The sequence below is a fragment of the Miscanthus floridulus genome, chromosome 10 (assembly GCF_019320115.1).
Source record: "Miscanthus floridulus cultivar M001 chromosome 10, ASM1932011v1, whole genome shotgun sequence".
Classification (NCBI taxonomy): Eukaryota; Viridiplantae; Streptophyta; class Magnoliopsida; order Poales; family Poaceae; genus Miscanthus; species Miscanthus floridulus.
In genome coordinates this window covers 64,639,212-64,657,601 of record NC_089589.1, presented here as the reverse complement: position 1 = coordinate 64,657,601, position 18,390 = coordinate 64,639,212, and the positions used below count along the sequence as shown (strand labels likewise).

The 18,390-nt window shown below is 45.7% G+C and overlaps 1 protein-coding gene and 1 pseudogene across 1 annotated transcript in view; both read left to right on the top strand.

Annotated features, from left to right (window-relative positions):
- LOC136486680 (polyubiquitin-like) overlaps positions 1-18,390 on the top strand; it is a 352,654-nt gene that overhangs the window by 8,076 nt on the left and 326,188 nt on the right. The window lies entirely within an intron of this gene.
- LOC136484799 (5-pentadecatrienyl resorcinol O-methyltransferase-like) lies at positions 11,835-13,511 on the top strand (annotated as a pseudogene).

Sequence of the window (18,390 nt, the reverse complement as noted above, 5' to 3'; positions counted from 1 at the left end):
GTGTCCAACTTAATGAGCCGATAAAGCTTGTGCACTCAAATAATCGGCCACTGAATATTAGACAGATTAAACAAATAATTTAGTATATCAAATTTCGCTAAGTAGTGGACCCAAGACAAATTTGAGTGTCAACAAAAGCCTACAATGGAATAATGAAAATAAAAATATATCGGTTTTATGTCTAATATAAACACAACTTACGTTGAACACATGTGGAAGTAAGCTGCAAAAGCGGACACCAATATATAAATTGAGATGGAATATTAAATACAACAATTGAGAACTAAAGTTTATCACACAACTGGATTCATATAAAAATGTATCTATATAAGTATTGTAGAATATGAGCAAATAGAAGAAAGCAATGATGTGCACCCCAAATTTTTATATAAATTTTAATGCTTATATAAATTATTAGCCAGTGCGGTAGCACGAGATGAGGGACTAGTTAAAACAATTTGATTTCTACATCTAGGCCAATAAGTTATATCTAAACATTTCCGCATTCAATAGCTGAATGGCTTCCCACTACTTTCCATTCAGGAGGGACAAAACAGTAATGCTGGCATCGATGAAACTATCAAATAGCAAACATCCTAAAAACAATGTGATCAGATACACCCGAACTATAATTCATTGCTGCTGTGAAGAGACAGGAGGCCATGCCGAGCGCCTATCCACTTGGACTTGAGTCCGATGGTGATACGCAATGCCGCGACTTGAAGCCTAGTCCGATTGATCTATGAAGGAGAGTCAAGGTGCGTGTACACGATCTTGCATGCACATATTAGGACAGCCTGCGTCTGGACTGGAGTCCATTGGTGAGACGCCAGCAGGAGCATAATTGGTTAAAGGACTCTGGAGAAGGAAATTAAATAGATGGATTCTGATTGGAGGAAAAGGCAACGTGCGATTCAAGCAACAATGCGAAACCGTGACTGTGCTGCTATCTTCGTTGTTTGCCGATTATTTCTTGTGGTACAAAGGAAGACCAGCAAACCTATAAATATAAAGAGTGATGGCAGATCGAGGTATTCCAACTACACAATTGACCAAATCAATCTACTACCTCTCGTTTGCCCTTCCAACCCCTCTTGAAACAGAGTCGTCCTCGACTCAAGCTCATCTTCTTCTCCAAATAAGGCTTCAAATCTGCAATGTTAAAAGTGGGACAAACCCAGAACTTGGGTGGCAACTCAAGTTTATATGCATTATCATTTATTTTCTCAATTATCTTTTAAGGACCAGCAACTCTTGGTATTAATTTAGACTACCTCAGTTTGTCCATCAGTTTGGGGATGACAACACTAGTAGAGAAACGACTTTTGATTCGCTTCAAAATTTGGCTTTAGTCCCAGTATTTTTCGCGCCCGGGACTAGAGAAACCTTTAGTCCCGGTTGGTAGCTCCAACCGGGACTAAAGGTCCCTGCCCAACGGCTACTGCGGTAGGCTTTTGCTGTAGGAGACCTTTAGTCCCGGTTGGAGCTACCAACCGGGACTAAAGGTTAACTTTTACTCCCTGTCCCTCCAACTTGGAGTAAAAGTCTACTCCCGGCTGGAGGCTCCGTCCGGGACTAGAATGGGACCTTTAGTCCCGGTTGCTGTCTCCAACCGGGACTAAAGGTCAAAAAAAAAAAGGCTAGCTTGGCCGGACGGCCTGCAATGCAATAGTGGGTGCGTGTCCGGATCGGAGGAGATCGCTGTCGTCAACAATGGAGAGTAGTAGTGCTCGTCTGTTCGACGTACTGCACCGTAGACCGTAGGAGTACAATGATAGGGTGGGTGTCCTGGTAACTAGTTGTACAGTCTTGTACACGTACTTACTACTACGGTAAAAAAATCATAAATGTTTAGCACTCCCGGTAACATCGTCGAGCACATCTGTAGTTTAACCCGCAGATTTACTCTTGGTATGCATGGTACAGGACTTCATCATTTGCATTTACTACTCCTAATATATACTGTATCTGACACTGACAGGTGGCTAGTCTAGCCGAGAGCACACATGAAAACAAACCGTACCGAAGAGTCACTGCCGCGCGACAGGAAAATGTCCTTGCAGATAACGCTACAGATGTGCTCAACGATGCATACCAAGACCTTTAGTCCCGGCCGCAAGTGACAACGCCACGGGCAGCAACGGGAGGGTCCCTACATCTGCACTAAGACCTTTAGTCCCGGCTGGTATTACGAGCCAGAACTGAAGATAATACCTTTAGTCCCGGCTGGTATTACCAGCCGAGACTAAAGGTCTTTTAGTCCCGGGCGTTTACAGGAGCCGGGACTAAAGGTCCCTCCCCTATATAAGGCGGTCGTTTCTTCTTCCTCCTCACTCTTCGTCTTCGTCGCCCATCGCCACTGTAGCACGCCAGTGGAAGTGCTGCCGCACCTTCCCTACGCCCGAGCCCGATGCCGTAGCGGAGGAGCCGCCTGAGCCGACGCACCGCCGAGGATGAGGAGCCCCAGAGCCGGCGACGAGACCCCCTCCCATTCCGCGGGTCTCATCTTCCCCGAGACCTGCGGACCGGAGTCCAGCGCCGCCGCTGAGGAGCACGAGCACGTCTGCGTCGATCCGGACCCCGAGTTTGGCCACACGGCGCCCCATCCACAAGCTGTCAGCTACCCCCTCGACAACTCCCCCGACGTCCCCGACAGTTGAGCCCGATGGCGAGGCGCACCGCAAGCCGGCATCGCCTAATTCGGCGACCGAACCGCGAATCTCCACTGTCCCTACATCTGCACCAAGCCGCCATGGTGACCGCCTTTTCTTCTTATTACCCCTTTTGTAATTGGATGGATGCGTGTGCTGAGCCCTCGTGCCGGGAATCTTGTAATGGGATATGGCTCTTCCATTTTTGTTACATGATTTTGCGCTGAGCCATCGAGCCGGCTCTTGTGCCTGTTGCGCCATGGCCGTGGCATGCTGCTCCACTGTGCCGCAGATCCGTCTTCTTTCTTTGTTGCACGATTTCTTTCTGCTGTTTTCGAAACTAGATTGAATACAAATGGATAATATGAATATTATTAGCAGCGTAGAATGCGTATTCGAAAACCAAAACGAATCATCAATTGAAAATAGAAACAAAAAAAGAAAAAAAAGAAAACCTTTAGTCCCTATTGGTAATACCAACCGGGACTAAAGGGCCGGCCCACGTGGCCAGGCCGGGAGGCCTCTTTAGTCCCGGTTAGTATTACCAATCGGGACTAAAGGTGGACCTTTATTCCCGGGCGATAAACCGGGACTAAAGGAGGGGCCCTTTAGTCCCGGATTCGTGCTCCCAGTTGGAAAACTGGGACTGAAGGGGTTTCCCAATCGGGAGTACAACTTGTTAGCTCTAAGCAAGTGGAATGCATAGGCAGTTAGCTCTAAGCAAAAACCCATCATGTATCATATATTTACACCATGTACGCCCCTCTTTACAATTTTTCATTACATCTTTAAATTCATGGTCATTTACATATTGCACTTAATTGTTTCAAGTCCAAAAATACGACAATGAAGTTGGGACAACATAGTATATTGTCTAGACAAAGCATCAATAGTAACATTATCCTTCGCTTGTGTTTGATAACATAAGGAAAAGATTCAGTAGATTCAGCCCACTTAGCATGTCTACGGTTCAATTTGTTTTGAGTTCTAATATGTTTTAGTGATTCATGATCAGAGTAAATAACAAACTCTTTAGGTCATAAATAATGTTGCCATATTTCTAATGTTTGAACAAGAGCATATAATTCTTTGTCATACGTGAAATAATTAAGAACAGGCCCATTCAATTTCTCACTAAAGTAAACAATGGGTTTACCTTCTTGCATCAATACGCCACCAATGCCAACTCCACTAGCATCCCATTCATGCTCAAAAGTCTTACCAAAATTAGGAAGTTGCAGCATTGGTGCATGAGTAAGTTTGTCCTTCAAAAGAGCAAATGCACTTCTTGTTCTTCTCCCCAATGGAATGCAACACCCTTCTTTGTCAACTCATTCGATGGTGCTGAAATCCTTCATAAAGCGGCAGTAAAATCCTGCAAGTCCATGAAAGCTCCGCACTTGTGTCATGGTTGTGGGCATTGGCTAGCTCTGTATTGCCTGCACCTTGGCTTCATCTACTTCAATTCCCTGTGAGGTCACAACATAGCCAAGAAACGATACTCGTTTGGTGCAAGAAGTGCACTTCTCGAGGTTACCAAATAAACGTGCAGCCCGCAAAGCATAAAAAACAACATGTAAATGATTAAGATGTTCTGTTAAAGACTTGCTGTATATCAAGATATCATCAAAATAAACCACCACAAATTTACCAATGGAAGGGCGTAAAACCTCATTCATTAATCTCATGAAAGTGCTAGGTGCATTAGTTAACCCAAAATGCATTACTAACCACTCATACAAGCCGAACTTGGTTTTAAAAGCAGTTTTCCATTATTCATCTCCTAGTTTCATTCTTATTTGGTGGTATCCACTTCTCAAGTCTACCTTAGAAAAAATTATAGAACCACTTAACTCATCAAGCATGTGGTCTAGCCTAGGGATAGGATGACAGTACCTTATTGTAATATTGTTAATGGCTCTACAATCCATACACATGTGCCAACTGTCATCTTTTTTCGGAACAAAAATAACTGGAATAGCACAAGGACTAAGGCTCTCACGTACATACCCACAGTCCAAAAGGTATTGGACTTGGCGCTGAATCTCCTTAGTCTCCTCGGGGTTGGCTCTATAGGCAGCTCAGTTTGGCAAGCTCGCTCCAGGAATCAAGTCAATCTGGTGCTCCATCCCTCGAATGGGTAGAAGTCCTAGAGGTATGTCAGTGGGAAACACGTCACTATATTCCTACAAAAGGTTAGTGACAGAGGCTGGCAAAGTGCTAGCTATATCATCAGTGGAAAATAAAAGCATCTTTGCATATCAAAGCATAGCATACATCATTAATCTATGCAAGATCAGATTTAGTAGCAAGCATAATAGGATTGTTCAATTTAATTACTGGTTATTTTTCAGTTTTGGCATCAACTAGTTTAGTTTCACCAGCAAGTCTCTTTTATCAGCTTAGATAATTTGAGCAGGGGTCTTGGGTTGCAAAGTAATTTTTTGGCTCTGATGCATGTGTATATATGTATCATTTCTAGCCTTGTGGATAGCATCATTATCAAATTCCCATGGACGACCCAACAAAAGTGAACAAGCTTGCATTGGTACCACATGACAATCCACAAAATCATAATATGGACCAAGGGAAAAATGCACATGAGCTATTTGTGTTACCTTGGCCTTACCTGAGCTGTTTAGCCACTGAATATGGTATGGATGCTGACGAGGTCGCATGATTAATTCAAGTTTCTTCACCAAATCAGAACTCACTAGTTTGTTGCAACTTCCTCCATCGATGATGACCCGTGCATGCTGATTTTTAATCACAAATAAAATCTGAAACAAATTATGGCGTTGCAGCTTCTCTTCTTCCTCCATCTGTGTACTAAGAACTCGCTATACAATGCAAATTCACTGGTTGCCTGCATCATCTACACTCAAAGAAAGGCCACCTTGATCTTCATTGGAAGTAGGTTCTTCTTCAATGTCTCCCTCTACATCAGAAGTGCTAATGTAACCTCCATCCTCTGTGGTAATGTATGCCCGCTTGCTAGGACATTCCCTTGCCACATGACCAAGTCCTTGGCAGCGATAGCAATGAATGGAGGAAGAGCGTCCGGTGGAAGCTACAGATGAGGCACTCTTGGCTGGTTCCTATAAACGAGTCTTACCCGCCAAAGGTGAAGGCGCTAGTGGTGTTGAACATGTGCTCGCTGGTGGTGCAGAATGTGTGCTCACTGGTGGCGCTGAAGGAGAGGCGTCCAATGACTTGGTGGGTGCCAGCATGACGGTCTTGTGCATGGAGTTACTCCTTTGTGGCTGCTGCTGTCGTCCCTGCAATTCTTTTTCTGCAAGCATAGCAAACTGGAATAACTGGTTGGTAGTAGTAAATTCTTTATAATGAACAACATCCTGAATTTCACGTCTCAAACCACCATAAAAATGACACACCTTATCCTTAGGATCCTCTACTACCCCGCAACGAATCATGCCCTTTTGAAGCTCTGTATAATATTCTTGAACAGACATATCTCCCTACTCTAATTGCTGTAATTTCTTATGCAAATCACGTTTATAAGAGGCAAGAACAAATCTATCATGCATTGCTTCTTTGTTTGCCTATCCCTTGAATTAGGTTGTATTGGCAAATTAGCACATTCTTGTCACCAGGTTATAGCAAAATCTTTAAATTCACTAGTTGCTTGTCTAACCTTATGGCGATTAGGTACAAGGTGGGAACAATTTTTTGTTCTACTGTCATCTCCCAATCTAGATATTCCTCGGCATCATTACCTTGATTGCGCCGATTTTCACTACCTCCCATACCTGTTTTTTGCGTTGGAGTCTTTTACGCAGATGGTTCTCATTGGTAATCCCGTCGTCAATCAAACCATCGGAACCCTAAACGACATCCTCTTCGTCGTCATCCTCCTCTTCTTTGTTGTTGTCGGTCTTGGGAGGGTTGATCTCAAGCGGTTATACCCTACCGACCAGTGTGGACACTCGCTTATCCACACTCTCAATAGCATGATTGACACTTCTAATTTCATTCGTTATCTTGGCCACCTCTTGTAGCATGATTTCCTTGAGGTCCTGCAAATCACTTTTCAAAAAAGGCTCATCATCTGGCATGGTTAGTTATGAAACAAAAGCCCTATCAACTATTTATGGGTTGGTTGGTGGAATCACACCCTCACACATGTCTTACCAAGTTCTTACCAACACAAGCAGTGGATGGTAACCGGCGGTTGCTTGTGATACCTGTGAGGAAGTGGCACTAGAATTGCAATGGTCTTTCTTTGTACTAATCTGAAGAATATGTGGAGCTTGGAAGGCACACAAGAGAATAATATGCATATTTGGCACACAAGTCAGTAACAGATAGTAATGCTAAATTATAGTCCCAAATACTTATTCTCGTTGCTGGTCTAAAGTGTTCCAAGTACCAGGTGTGTGACAAACAATTATGGAGAAACAAGTATGATGGATAGAAAGAGCAATAGGAACAAGGCACAGGACAACACTTGCTAACACTGCTCACTTTGGTCTTCTCTATGTGCTCCTCCGCATATTGTTCCTCTTTTGCCCCTTTTTCTATTTTTTGGGTTGTCGTTTTTTTTTGGGAAACTTCAACTTTTTATTTTTATTTTTTTGATATTTTTTTCACTTAGGAGCATAGAAGAAGTAACCACAGAAAATTTGAGCTCAAATAAGTGAAAGACGTAGCTTGTGGAATTTTCAGAAGATGTGCTCAAAATGCAAAAAAAGCTTCTAGGCTTAGAAAGACGTTCTTCCAAGCTGTTTCTCAGAAAATTCGCCAAACTGAGCAAAGTGGGGGATGGACGGATGCGATTTTTTTTTCTGATCCATTTTGATATATAAAGTTTGACTGAATCCGAGTTCATATGCGAAAGTTATGGTTGTTTTAAGAACCGACTCTGAAATAGAGGACAAAACCAGAATAATACGCGCAAAATTGGCGACGACGGCTAGGGTTTGATGGAAACGACGGGTGAAAACACACGAACTGGACTCTAACACAACCTAACCAACAACAAGACCTTGACTAGGGCACAAACACAACATGGCGGACTCTTAAACTGAAATATGCAAAGGCTATGGTGCGGAAGGTTATAGGACAGGAAAACGAGTAAGGCACTAGACTATGGGATGGAGGCGAAACACTCAAAACTAGGGGATAGATGCGAACCTGATGGTATACCTTAGCTCTGAATACCACTAGATGGGGATGGGGTTCCCATTCTTCCGTCAGGTGATGATAACTATTGTTTGGGTGAAGCACGACGCATCGATCCAGCTTTAGATCAAATGATCCGAACCTTGCAATCTTAGCACCATGACTCCTCTGGATATTAACTATGTCACCAATCGAGTTGACCTCGCCAAGAAGGCTAATCCCTGCCTGCAAAACAAAGAACACAAGCAAGAAATCAAAAGTATGCAGCGCAAAGATTGGGACAACTGCAGATGTATGATTAAGTTCTCAAAGTGGGTTCGACAAATCGAAAGTCGGTGACTGTCAAAGACATATTGATCTAAGCAAAACCCAAAACCTAATGATGGCGGCGGCGACTGATTATAAGGTCTAAGGGTCGCCGCTTCCCCTTAACGCGTGCCCCCAACAGGCTCAAAGACGATACACGGCCCAACGGACCAAAAGCGGTGACGCACCACCTAACAGATTCTGGATGCTGACTTGTTTTAATGATTTCCATTTACTCCAGTTGAATTTGGTCCTCAAACCAATTCCATTGGTTAGCTTATGAAACTATCTTTCGACCCATATGTGGATTATCAAAAACGGAGTCCAGATGCATCCCGGGCATCCGTTTCAATGCAGACTGGTCCTAAAGGCCGAGCCAGACGTGAAGTCAAGTTGGACTTGGCCTCCAACTTGTGTTGGACGTCCTTGCTGGTCTTCTCTAACTCCACACCATTCTCCAAGTTCCTCAGAACCCTCTCCAATGTTCCTAACTAAGATAACATCATTAGGTAGTAATCTATTCTCAACATTTTGAAAAGGATCACTTAAGAACGAGCTCACCTCTAAATTTAGTTAACGCATTCGTGCTCGGGTCATTGGCCCTTGCATAATGGTTGAAGGATGAGTGGGAACATCCGAAGGAGTGATGTCCTCATCAGTTGTCCATGTGAGAGCCAGCCCCTGAATCAGCATACCACTCAGTTAAAGATGGCAACGACGTCACAGACATGGTATTGAAGTTGTTGATCAATGACACCTTGTCCCAAGAGCCGCTAACCATTTGCGTCCAGGAGGGCTTTGGTGGCTACTGTGCAGCTGCAGCGTAGACAGGCGTTGAGGAAGGCATGCCCCCCTAGGCAAAGCCCGGGGGAATGCCGAGGCTCCACGGTGGCGGGTAGTAGGTTGGACACTGTTGGGGCACAACGATGAAGGCCGCCTGTGGCTCAAACAGTGAGAATGGTGGGTGTGGTGCTGACCTAGATGGGGCACTAGGGCTGTATGGGTGCAGCCATAGCTGCACGGTGCCCACCCACAGGTTGAGGCAAGCAGCCGGGATGTGGACCGCTAGAGCCGAAACCGCCATTGCCAAGAGCAGCAGATTTTCCGCAGCGCTTGCAGCGACAGTTGTTGGAGCGCGGGTTACTCGGGTTGGAGGGCGAGCCACTAGGCACGGCATCCCATCCGCTATGCGCAGGGACACCGCTGGCAGATCCACCTAGCACTGAGGGGCATAGGTCACGGTGACGAAGGTGGGAGGTGGAGCATCCTCGGCGTCGTCGTCAATCTCGATCTCTTCGAGAAGGAGCAGTGTTCGTGCCTCCTTGAAGGTCAGGAACAGGTGTTGCATCTTCAAGTTAGAGACCATATCACGTAACTTGTCGTTGAGCCCATGAAGGAGCATCGGCATGAGGGTCTGAACGCCAACTAGATCCCCGAACTTGGTGAGGGCGCTAGCCATTGTCTTGAGGCGATGGCAAAAGTTTATGATCGACGTCGCTCCTTGCTTGACCCTGCGAAACTCAATTGAGAGGAGGAGGGAATGCGATTCACGCTGGCCAAGGAACTTGGTTTTGAGAACCGACCAAGCAATGCTGGCACTCGAGTTGCGAAGCATCACCATCTGCTAAAGATCGCTGGTGATGGTGCCGTAGAAACAGGTGAGGACGTTGCAGTCCATCTGCACCCACGCCAAGTGGTCGAAGTTGGCCACATCGGAGAGGATGTGATCCGTGAGGGCATACCTACCCAGGACGACGGGGAATAGGGTGCGCCACCGGCTGTAGTTGTTGGCAGGCGATCCAACATCACGGGGACAAGCACCTTGATGTTGAGGATGGCGAGGGCCTGCGTGTGCACTGTGGCATGCTTGTCCTCGTACGTGTCAAGGGCGGCGGTGCGATCCTCGGCGGCCTTCTTATGGGTGGCTTCGGCCTTGCGCTAGAGGCGAAGATGCTCGGTGGTTGCATCACGCGCCATGGAGGCCTCATGCGATCTCATCAGCGGTGACAAAGTGGAAGGAGAGGCGCATGTGGTCAGTAAGATGGGATGGCAGTAGGGAGGTGGGCCAGCGAGAGGACTCAGCGGCGGCGATCGGGCGAGCTAGGGGGCTCAGCGGCGGTGGTAGGGTTTGTGGAAGCGAGGAGAGGTCGCAGGAGCGAACCATCTCATTGATGCCATGAGAGTATTAGGGTTTGGATAATGCTTGATTAACCATGATTAGTGACAATCAGTGAGTGCATAAAGGCACCATGGGGAGCCTGGGTCGGCAGGCCCATGACCCATGGGTTCTCATTGATACCATAAGAGCTGATTGTGTTATTATTTATATAAATGTAGTCCATTATGGAGAGAACGTGACCACATAGAGGCCGCTTCGAGATAGTTGTATTAATGATGCCAACTATTTGAATTTGTATATTAAGTCCACGAACCTAGTGAAATATTCAATCGTAGGACATGCGTCCATGCATTGCGCACGATTTGATTATAAATTCATTAACTATGGTGTGCAATGTCTCCTCTCATCGATCAGCTAACGTGAGCAGCAGCAAGGCAAATCTGCATAAGCTAATAGAATATCCGAAAAAAATCAATGTTGACATCCTTCAGCTATGATACCAGGCTATTGGTTGAGATTAGTTTAATGGTAAACACCAAAGAGTACAGCAGCCGAGGACGATCTCGCAGTTCAATGTCACGTAGCAAGAAATAGAGACAACAAACTCATGCTATACGGCAAGAAACAATTTGTCGAAACAGAATTTCCTCTTTCACCAAAAATAGCTGAACGAAACAAAGGTTTTCAATAGTAACCAGAATAAAATAACTCTATCTCCCAAACTAGCAGTAGTAACACCAATAAAGGCGTAGCATTAATTCCATTCCACAGTGGTGAGAGAAAACAATACGAGCAGTAGTGATATCAATGATAGATATAGGGATTGGCTTACAATTAGATGCAATCTAAACTCTAGGATAATTTTTCCACCCGCGGCCTTGATGAACCATGATTAGAAGATGAGGAATTCCGAGAATTTCAAGTGACACACCCAAACAGTCGCAGCTTGATCACGCACTCCACGCAGATCTGAAGGAACCGAAAGATAATCTTCAAAATGAAGAACCTGATCGAATCACCATCTACTGTTTTTCGCGAGCGGCATCTCGACGGAGAACAACACCACAAAAATCCAATCTCCACAGCTTACATTACATTGTTTCGTGCGTGAATTAGCTCCTTCAAATATTAGCGTGGACATATTAGCAGCAGTGGCAAGAACTTTCGTACAATTTGGCATCTCACCAAAGAAAAATGATCCAAACTGCAGATGAGTATAATAGCAGTCTCACAAGATGAAATAATTTGAGAAGCCATAGAAGTCTTGCAAGCTGAAATAATTTGAGGAGCCATGGGTTCATCAGTGTCCTCCGCTGGCGAGGCATGGCCCCAGGCCGAACCAGATCTCTGGCGAGCCGGGGCCTTCAGATTGGCCTCTTGAATGCCCTGCGGGGGATATGACGCCGGGGGCTCGGCGCCACATCCTGATTAATTGGATTTCTTGTTTTACTTCTGCCACTGGGTGAGTGAGCTGTCCGCAGGGCCTACGCAATTATATAATAAAACAAGCTAGTTGCATGCGCTGTTAACTAAAAGGTGAGTGAGCTGTCTGCAGGGCCTGACCGATTTTCTTTTTCTCTGTGTCATGAGAGCCCAATGATATATACATCGTGTTGATGCAAGCTAACACTTGAGTTTTAGTCTCTGCAAACTTAGTAATTCACCGAACCCAGAGGCCACAACACAATACAATGGCACTCAGCAGCGAGGACACTAGGGAGTTGCTCCAAGCCCACATCGAGCTGTGGAACCAGACCTACAGCTTTATGAAGTCGGTGGCGCTCGCCGTTGCTTTGGACCTCCGCATCGCCGATGCCATCCACCGCCGCGGTGGCGCCGCCACCCTCTCCCAGATACTCGTAGAGATTGGTGTCCGCCCATGTAAGCTTCCCGGCCTCCGTCGCCTAATGCGCGTTCTCACCGTCTCAGTAACCTTCACCATCGTCCAGCCATCAGCGGAAACCACGTCATCAGAGTCAGACAGGCGTGAGCCTGTCTATAAGCTGACAACAGCGTCCTGCCTCCTGGTCACCAGCAACTATGGCGGCGAGAGCTCGGCTACGGCGAGCTTGTCTCCTATGCTGAACCACGTGCTTAGCCCCTTCCGTGACTCGCCGCTCAGCATGGGGCTCACTGCGTGGTTCCGGCATGATGAAGATGAACAGGCGCCTGGCCCGTGCCCATTCACCCTGATGTACGGCACAACCTTGTGGGAGGTGTGCGGGCGCGACAACGCAATTAACGCGTTGTTCAACAACGCCATGGCTGCAGACAGCCACTTCCTGATGCAGATTATCTTGAGGGAGTTCGGCGAGGTCTTCCACGGGATAGACTCGCTAGTCGATGTTGCCGGCGGGGTTGGGGGAGCCGCCATGGCAATTGCGGTGGCGTTTCCGAGTTTGAAGTGTACCGTGCTGGACCTCCCTCACGTTGTCGCCAAGGCTCCTTCCAGTTCTATTGGCAACGTGCAGTTTGTTGGGGGTGACATGTTTGAGAGCATTCCACCAGCAAATGTTGTCTTCCTCAAGGTATGTCGTCATGTAGTTATATATGTTTCTTTTCTACTATCTTGTACGCCTACACTGCTAAAATTCAATTTGTGAGTTCAAATACTCATTCAAACGAACTGCCTATTGAATTGGTTCTGCGTTTTGGCCGGCCCTAATAACAGTTAATATAACATACAAGTTTAAGTATTGCTAGACTTAAGGTGACTAATCTTTCAAAACCTAGAGACGGTTGAGACTTGAAGGTGGAAGTTGGCAATAAGGATGGTTGGATTTCAGATCAAATGATTCATAGGATAGATGAAATGGAGCTTCTAAATCGTGTTGTTAGAACTAGTAGGCACACACTTAACTTCTAAATATGTGTAAGGGGCATACTGTTCGAACTGAAAGTACAACAAATCGGAAGGACAAATGTTTAATTTGTTCATGTTAAACTGTCAAGACATAATGCTCAACAATTGGCTTATTATTGCCTTTTTTTAGTGGATTTTGCATGACTGGAGCGATGACAAGTGTATCAAGATATTAAAGAATTGCAAGCAAGCTATCCCTTCTAGAGATGCAGGAGGAAAGATAATAATCATTGATATTGTGGTTGGGTCTGAGCCATCAGACACCAAGCTTCTGGAGACGCAAGTAATCTATGATCTCCATCTCATGAAAATTGGTGGGGTTGAACGAGATGAGCAAGAGTGGAAGAAAATATTCCTCGAGGCTGGATTTAAGGACTACAATATTATGCCGGTTTTGGGCCTCCGATCCATCATTGAGCTGTATCCATGAATGCTCAGCAAACAAGTACGTCTGCTAGAGAAGTAAAAGCATATGGCATGTCGAGTGTTCTAGTGACTTCAATTTATGTTGTTGGGATTGGTGAAATTTCAGTTTGACCCTGTCTGAATGTTACTGTATAAATTCAATCAATTTCCTTTTTATGTTTTAGCCTGATAGTGAGCACATATCACATCATGGCACCTTGGTAAAGAGCATGACCAATTGTTCGGTTATATATCATGAATTCGTTGCTTTGGAATGTCTTTATTTGTTTTGAGGGCTACGTGATGGGTCTGTCCCATTTTTCACGGTGTTTGATTCAGTCATATAGGATCGAGAGAGATTACCATGACAAGTATTGTTGCAATGGTATACTTTATTTTAATATATTTTAAAAATATATTATAAAAACTATTAGTAAACTAACTTTATTTCAAAAATTTGGCCAATGTCAAAAAATAGCACTTGTTTGTGATTAGAAAACTATTTACACCTTTTTAAAAAAATCATGCTAAAAACTATAACACAATTATACTTGTTTATTAGACTACCCCAGACCATCACATCACTATCGGTTCAAAACCCTCTATCACTGCCAGATTTTAAACCGGCAGTGATGGGGGTTCACATCACTACCGGTAACCGAAAACTGACAGTGATCTCAAGGCAACACTGTCAATTTTAGGCACCAACTAGCAGTGTCTAGTTGTGCCAACACTGCCCGTTTGTGGCACTAGCCGATAGTGATGGTCAAGGCAACACTGTCGATTGGCGCTTGAGCCAGCAGTATTGAGCAAGCCAACACTGTCGGTAGGTGGCTTAAGGCGGCTGTGTTGATCGAGCCATCACTGCCGGCTTGTGGCTCTAACCGGATGTCTTGGTGATGGCAACACTGTCGACTGGAAGCTCGAGCCGACAGTGACGCTCGACCAACACTGCTGGCTTGACATACAAACCGACAGTGATGTCTTGAACAACACTGCCGGCTCATAGCTCCAGCCGGCAGTGCATTCTTTACCATCACTGCTAGTTTTGTGCTAACCGGCAGTGATCTCTTTTTCACATTTTATTGTTTTATAATTTATTATATATTTTTTTCGTGGAATCGGGTTTCGCTTTATATTCGCTACATAGACGACATGTCCATCAATATTAAACATTACAAATGTTACGGTTACAGTTCAAATGTACTTATCAAGATCTCGATCTCTCAAATTAAAAAACAAATTACAATAGTCTGGCGAGCCATCAAATCAACGCTAATTAAGCAACAAAATCAAAGGAGTGGATGCTTTTTACTAACCTTAAAGCAAAAAGATCAAGCCATTCTTCAAAATCCAAGAGCTAGCTTCATGGTGAAGAGCCGCCGCAATAATGGAGGGAGGGGCCCAAACGCGCGCCTCTGTGCTCGGGATGGAAGAGAGGAGGAAGGAGAGGACGGGTGGCAGCTTTTTGTACTGCTATTTTATCATCATCGGTTCTTGGCTAGAACCGACAGTGATAGCACCAAATTGCTGACGGTTCTTGGCTAGAACCGGCAGTGATATGTGACCGTCCACACACTACCGGTTTTAGCCACAAACTGACAGTGATGTAGACCTTCACTGCCGATTTTGACCCATCCCCAATCATTTTCTGATTTTGAAGCCCAGAACCGGCTGTGAAGGGTCATCACCGTCGGTTGGACCAAATCCGACAGTGATGATACCGACAGTGACGCCCGATTCTGTAGTAGTGTTAATCCCACTTGCCAGTGGAGTTTAATGTTTTCCTCCAGCATATCAATTCACGATCATTCTCGGGACGATATTTACTATTTGATGGTACGATCACGTGCAAACTTCTTCCTATGGAGAACTATCCTACGTATAATGTGCCGAACTTTAAAGCTAAGTCAAAGATTTATTCTCACTACTAGGATAAACTTAACTGAGGTGGGCAAAAGTGATTTCCTGAGGTGGGCAACTTATCTGCCTTGGTCGAAAGGTCACGATAAATTAATGATTTACTAAGGTGGTTCAAATGCCTGTCTCAGTTAATAAAAAAAACCATGGACAAGCCTAGCGAACCAATCCACGGGCCCGCTGAGCCCATCCATAGGCTACCGCCGTAGCTGCACGCCGGTGACAGCATCCTCGTTGGATCGGACAGCCGGGATCTGGCCTCCGGTCGCTGAGAAACGGGCGGCCACCGCAGAGATCCAGTCTTCAGCCACCGGATCAGCGAGCAAGGGAGGGCAGGGGAGGAGCGCCGTCGAATCTTGCCTCCCACCACCGCATCAGCCTCGAGCCGCGAGCAAGGCCGCGACTATGGCCCTCACTATCCGCATTGCCATGAGCACGAACCACCGCGCCACCTTGAGCTCCAGCCACCGCGCCACCACCAGGAGAGGAGGGGAGGAGCGCCGCCGAGAGGGGAGTGGTGGGGCGTCGTCGGGCAAGGAGAGAGAGGGAGGGGGAGGGGGCACGCGTACATGGGGAGAGTGCGGCTGCTGCCACCCCTTGTGTCAGGCTAGGAGAGGGAGAGCGAGAGGTAGGGAGCGAGATGGGTCGCGTGTATGTGAAGAGATGCGGTCCCCGCCGCCCCTTGTGTCGGGAGGGTGAGGAGAGTGTAGTGGCTGGCTCTGTTTGAGTGCGGCTGGGTGAGAAGTGAGTGAACCCTAACTCTGTTATTTATATAAGCCCGTTAGGATGGGTGGTTATGGGCTTTGGTTGGGCCTTGGCTACATTAACGGAGGCCCGCCTCTATTAATAGATTTTAGGAGGCCATTATTTTTTAAGCGCCTCGGTAAATCAATTTTGTGAGGCAGCTGTGTAACACCCTAAAATTTGCATGATTTTAAAATAGGAGAAAATGATTTATTTATACATTTTGTGAGCATTTAAATTTAGAAAAATAATAAATTTGTTAAAAATAAAATCAAATATAAGGTCTACATACATGTATGTGCATCCATGCCGCTGCATATTTTGTTTGTGAAGCTTGGGTTTGATCAAAATTTTGCAAAAGGATTTTACTTTGAATTTGGATTTGAAAATAAAATTGAAAAAAAGAGAGAAAATTCTTCCTCCTCCCTCTCTTTTGGCCCGCTCGGTTTTTCCTCCCGCGACGTCCCAGCAGCTGCCCACCCTCATTTTTCCACGTGGCCCAGCTTTCTTCTCCGCGGCCCAGCAAGCAGGCCAGCCCAGCAACGCGCGGACGCCACGTGGTCGCTCTCCTCTCTTCTCTGTGACGTTGATGAGCAGGTCCCAGCTATCAGTCGCCTTCTCCTTCCACCGACTCAACACCGCGCCGGACTCCGCCGCTCGCACCGCCTGATTCTGCGTAGGTCACACCTCGTCCTTGACTTGCGCCCCAAGCTGCTCTCGGCCAAAAATACCAGATGCCCGCATCATGCCGCTCCCATCCCAAGCTTCGGAGCCGCAGCCGCCTCGCTGAGACGCCGAGCCACGCCAAGCCCTAGCACCACCGTCATCACCGTCGCTGTCGTCGCCGAGCGCTGCTTTTTGTGCCATCTTCGACCACGAAAACTACTTGGGTGAGTTCGCCTTGCTCTCCTCTACCTCCCGGTGTCTTTGATTCATCCAGCCGTGGTCCGTAGGCCATATTCCATGCATGCCGCCTGCTGCGGCCATGGCGCAAGAATGGCTTGCCGAATCGGGTATATGACAGCCTCTACTCTTATGTGTATAGCCGTGATGGAATTATGCCATTTGACAGGAGGTTCCTATATTTGTTTGCCGAGTGAATCTAATGGCCCTAACTTGTTAGACAAACTTTTGAAAGGCTTCATAGTGAACCCTGCCTGCTCACCTTGGAAGTGTTTTGAGAGTAATTAACCCGAGCATATGGGTATCATGACTCACAGTAAAAGTATACAACCTATATAGAGTGTAAAACTGGTATATCAGCCATGCTCACGGTCACGAGCGGCCTTAGACCCTTATGGAATAGATGATCACTAAGAATTATCTGTTTATGCTATTCATTATTCTTGTTTACATTGATCATGTGTTTACTATGGGATTAAAACAACTTGTTGCTACGCTTATGCTAAAATTATGACAATTAAAAGCTGAATGCTGTTAAACCTATGTCAAGCCTTTTGAGCCTCATGAACCGCATGTTATACTTGTTGACTACGACATGTACTTATACTTGTTTATTTTCATTATTTGGATAAAAATCCCGGATGGGTAACAGATGGCTATGGTAATGACGACTTTCCTGAGGATTACTAGACTTGTGGTCAACCAGTTGACATCCCTATGATATGGAGCTTCCGCGAGCGATTTTTCTTTATACTCCCGCTACATTTATGTGAAGACTCTATCTTATTATTTGTGATGAAATAAACACTTGTGATGATACTATTTATAATTTATCGGCTTATGTGTGTGACTGATCTCTGGGCGCACATAAGATTATGCATCCCATTTTATCTTTAAAATCATGTGTGATAGATTGGTATCAGAGCCGTGTTGACTGTAGGACGTAAGCCTAGTTAGCAATGGTCATTCTAGCCTCTTTTGCTTGACTCTTTCATGCTTCCCATCTCACTCTTGTTATTTACTAAATTTTATGCTTCTTTTGCCTTACTCTGTTATAAAAATTATTGCTTCTAATCTAAGTAAATCTAATTTTGTAGATGCCTCATGCCAATAAGACCGCTCGCATCAGCACCGGAGGCTACTACCCGCCTCGTGGCTTGTATGAGTCCATGGAGCCACATGAGGAGGAGGAACCCTAGGAGCAAGAAGTTGACTCGCCAGCACCAGCACCTACGCTTGAGCCATTCGAGGAAGAGCCCAAAGAAGTGGAGGTCATTGTATTGTCTGATGATGATAATGAGGAGGATGCCGTTCAAGATGATCAACCTACCTCTACC